At 42.0% G+C, this 4,830-nt stretch overlaps 1 long non-coding RNA gene across 1 annotated transcript; it reads left to right on the forward strand.

Annotated features, from left to right (window-relative positions):
- Positions 1–923: 923 nt before the first annotated feature.
- LOC142058328 (uncharacterized) lies at positions 924–4,622 on the forward strand. The gene is made up of 2 exons (XR_012660911.1): positions 924–1,085; positions 4,350–4,622. It is a non-coding gene; the product is annotated as an uncharacterized LOC142058328 (long non-coding RNA).
- The last annotated feature ends 208 nt before the right edge of the window (positions 4,623–4,830 follow it).

Consider the following 4,830-nt stretch of genomic DNA (forward strand, 5'->3'; position numbering starts at 1 on the left):
GCCAAGTCAGGTAATGAAATGAATATTTTAGGAAGGGCAGCATTCCCAAGGAGGGGTACAAAAGAGTTCAAGCCTTGCCTACAGCTTAGGAAAGGAGGAAGGATGAAGGTGGTGTTTCTCCACCATTACACTGGAGAATACACACTGTGGTTGGGGTATAAAAGTTCTTTTAATGGAGAGCTAGAAAGGTGTTCTGTAAGACTTCATGAAGAGCAGGATGATGACAGTGGAGGTGCCACTGCCTGGAGGCAGTGCTGTCGGGAGGTCGGAGATCCCTCGAAACCTGGGGTTTGAACTGGCCTCACTCTCTCTTGCTGGGATTTAATCTTCTATGTCCCCAACCGCTGCCCCATCCACCGCTGCATCACCTATCGACCAAACAATGGGTGACGTCCATCAGCTGTCCTGCCTCCCAGCACTTATTCCTTTTCCTGCTGAAGCTACAGTGGGCACTTCATCCCTGGGAATATTATGTCAGCTGAGTCATTCCCCAAGTTACTGCAGGAAAGGTCAGCTGTGTGCCAGCTCTCCCTCCGCATGGTCACGGGAGCTCTTGATCAAGTGCAGTATACTGCACATCATATATGGCGGCCAGTCACTTTGGGGTTGTTTGCTGGCTGTGGTCTTGCAACTCAGTTTAAAATAGGTTAAAAATTCATGTGTCCACAGATGCTAAATGAGACAAATGATACAGATTTGACATGCCTGCATGTTCCTGACAGTGGCCTTTTGTCAGACAGTGCTCGTGGTGTCTCTGGTCATAAACCTTTTCATGCTTGCATAAGTTTGGGTGACAGACCCCCTGCCCCCAATTAGCTAAAGTCCAAAGGCTTGATAGTTAAGCAACAAGGATAAATAGGAGGTAAGTACATTTTGTTAATTTTTAATATATGCAAATTTTTATGTGTCTTGCTTCTGGTGTTTTCTTTTGCTAGCCAGCATGTCACAAGTGAAGAGATGGCCCAGGCCAAGTATTTTTCTTTAATGGGATGTGCATGTTGCTGGCTGAAGTTCTGCTGTTCATATGGTCAGCCTGGACATGCATTGCTCTTATAACTGACCATGTTTGGACACCCACGGAGCAGGTGAGAGAACAAGCAGAGATGGGACAGGCTGCTCTGATTTCTCCAATGTTTGGTTTTGCTTTGATCCAAACTCTCTGATCTTCAATTTCAAAAATTTTCCAACGAACATGTCATTTCTGTTTCTATTTCTGCAACATGCCTTTTGTTCCTCCCCTCCCATTTTCCCAGAAATCCATCCCTCTTGTTTTTGTCTGGAAGTGGATATTTTGGACATTGGTACATTAACATTTACAGGCAGCTCTTGGACAACCCAAGTCTCATCCATGCCTCATCCAAGGATTAGGCCAGCATATGCCCAGGCCCCTTCCCACCACAGGGACCCCTCCTGCAGCTTGGCTCAAGGCCCAAAGCACCCAGCTAGTTTGGGAAAGCAATTCTTCCCATTTCCAACCTAACTCTGATTGATTTTAAGTTTCTTCTACTGGTTAATAACACAAATCCAAAAGTGCCTCCTCTTGGAAAGTAGTGAGAAAAGTTCGTAAGGCTTAGAGAAATGAACATCTGTTTAAGTAACTACAGACAGATTTCTCCTAAAATTAAGTCTCATAAGTGCTTGTTGGGAGCTCATTAGAGCCATTCTGGGCCATGCCAAATCCCACTGCTGTCAGGGAAGGTCTTTTGGTAGACTTGAAGAGGCACCAGAGACTAACATTGCTGCTGTTTGCATACTCAGATACAATGATACAAATATTGCCCAAGCAACAGAAAGGACAAACCCGCTGTGAGCAGTACGGCGAATGTGAGTGGCATCTCCATTTTTCCATTTTTTGTTCAGGGGGAGGTAGGGTTATGGCTAGGCTGATGAGGTGCTCAGAGGGATTTGGTGATGGGGGAGCTCACAAAGCTTTTTTGAAAAACATCAGTTCTAAGCAACTCCTTTGGAGCTTTGCATCCCAAGTTAGTAAGAACCGATGCTTGCCTGCCTCTGTGGCAGTCAAACCGATTGCTTGCTCTCATTCTGGTTATGATGAAGTTGGGACAGAGAACTTGAGCTTGGGAACACCAAGCATTGCCAAGTTATTCTGCTGTCTCTATATCTCTCTGTGCCTTGTATGCAGTACTTTTAAAAAGTGAGGATTACAGGGTAGTTCTAGGGGATAATTCAAATAATTATTGAAATGCACATCAAGACAAATTGATAATGAAAGTGAAACAAGTGCTGTCATATAAAGGGAGCATCTAAACGCAGTATGATAAGGGCAGTTATCCCTGACCTATTTAAACATTTCTGGCCTTGGGCAGCAAAGCTTCAGAAGGAATGAAATGCATAACAATACCCAAATGAGATTCACCTCTGCAATGCTAAATGTGCTTCAGAGCTGGAATTATATTTATTTTAATTCTAGTATAATCATATTATCTCAAGTGTATGGTATATTGAAAAGCAAAAAAATCCAACAACTTTATTATACATACCAGCACAGCATGTTAGGATAAAAATCCACACATATATAGATACAAATTATTGCATTACCAATATTTCTCTTCTCTACCTTACTCTTGAGATGCCGCAACTTGTGAATATATTGCGTTTCCTGGATAACTCTGAAGATTAACATCCCAGTTCAGATGAAAGGAAAAAATAAATACAAGGATAATGTGAAATTCAGCCCAACAGTGTGAATGCTTTTGGTCTGAAAGTCTGCAAGTGCAGCTTCTGCCTCCCCCAGCAGCTGCGGCGTCCTCAGAACTGGTGATACAACAAGCAGCACAGTGACCTTTCCATACAAAGAGTTAGAAGGATATTTTCAAAACCTGATGTATAAATTTTAGATTCTAAATTGATACCTAGGCATCTGAACGCTAAATAATAATAAGGGATACAAATAGCAATAAGCAGAGCAGATTTTCCCCAGCTGACTGATTACAGCCCCAAAGATCAGTGACTGTGAATACTGTATATTCACTGCTGCAGATATTTTAGCATGTGGCTACCTGATTATCAGTGGTCTGTGACTCCAGTCTAAATGTCAAACGGAGCTAGGGCATTTCTACATTGTCCATAATGCATAAGTCAAGGTTCTTAAAGTGAATGAGTTTAAAATATACATTCAATATACATTAAAGGGTGAGTCTGTGTGCATATTCCCCCTGTGCTTTGGACCCTCACCCGTTACACCTTACCCCACAGCTTCTGAGATGCAGTAACTGATGGTGTGCTCTTAGCTCAAAGAAAATGTGAGATAAAAAGGCATTATCGTAACCTCTGTGAAAGAAGTCTAACACTGACTCACCAAAATAGTATTTTAAATTACACATTTTTGGAAGTCTTGTCATATTTCAGCTAAATGCCCCAAAACAGAGCAGGCACTTACTCAGAACCGGATAAACCGCAATATTGAATAATGGCTGAGACTTAGGGAAATCGTCTCCCCACAGGTTGTGCTGTACTCATGCCATTGATGAAGAGGAGCTCACAGCAGCAGAACGACTTCTGCTCCCGCCGTTGGGTTTCCGATCGGGCTACACGGCTCTGCGGGGCACGGATGAGTCACTCCCTGTCTCACTAACAGAACGGGCATTTCTTTATGCACAGATGATGTTCAGACAACTGTGTGTATTTACTCACTTCTTCACTCCTGGCTCAGGATGGGGCTTTAGAAACACAGTGATAAAAGCTTTTTGTTTGTAGATGCCCTACTGGCAAGTGTAGGAGAAATGTTGTTTGAGTTTTCATATCTGATTTTTCAAATTTCAGATTAAAGTTAGAGCTGAGCATGAATTGTGTATTTTGATTATATATATATTCCCTGGAAATAGTAGGACTCCACAAATCAAACTCTTCAGGGGTATGGACTATTTTTGCTGGATTCCTTAGCCCAAAATAGAGGAAAAAGTCTCTGAAACTGTCTAAATGTTTTGGCACCGATGTTTATAATGAAATACAAAATCCTGCTCTTCATTTCCCAAGCAATATTGATGTCAACTGAGAAGCTGGTTATAGAAATTAAAATGTTAATAATGGTTGATACTGAGATGGAGTGCTTTCAATAGTCTAAATTAATAACCAAAATAGCTTGCCTAGTTTAACCCATAAATGTGTCCAGATTTTTACATTCAGTCACAAGGTTTGAAATTATATATATTATATAGTATATAGTACATATATTTATATTAATCTATAAATCTATAAATATCTTTATGTAAATATGTACGTGTTTCTATATATGTGTGTGCTTGCATGCATGCATGCATGTGTAAATATACATGTACATATACACATACATGTACATATACACATTTTAAAACGTGCTCTTTGAGCAGATACAGTCTCCCGAAGAAACACCTGGATGCAAATCTGGATCCTGATACCATGCCCACGTCGTACCGGGTGCAGCTGTAAGGACGAGGTGTGGTTGCCCCTGCTGGCCCCCACGGAGATGCTGTTGTTCAGAGTAGAAGGGACGTGGGCTCCAGGCTGGGACTGGCATACACAGCTCCCATTTAACTCGGAGCACATGGTCACTGGGGTATATGCAGGAAATCAAACGGTACTGAAACAATGCATTTGTGTTAAATAAAAATGCTAGCACTTAATGAGCCTCATCTTTTTCTGTGAGATAGGAGTGGAGGAACACGAGCAGTGTGTTTATCATATTGAAGGCATTGCAGGCTTTGACAGGAATGGAAATGAGAGGAAGGGAGGAAAAAGGATGGAGGTAGGGGAACAATATTCAGGATAGGGAACAGCTTGCCAGCTTCCTCCAAGGGTAACAGGGGAAGGGAGAGGTTTTCATTAATGGAT

Source organism: Phalacrocorax aristotelis, chromosome 6, assembly GCF_949628215.1.
Source record: "Phalacrocorax aristotelis chromosome 6, bGulAri2.1, whole genome shotgun sequence".
Taxonomy (NCBI): domain Eukaryota; kingdom Metazoa; phylum Chordata; class Aves; order Suliformes; family Phalacrocoracidae; genus Phalacrocorax; species Phalacrocorax aristotelis.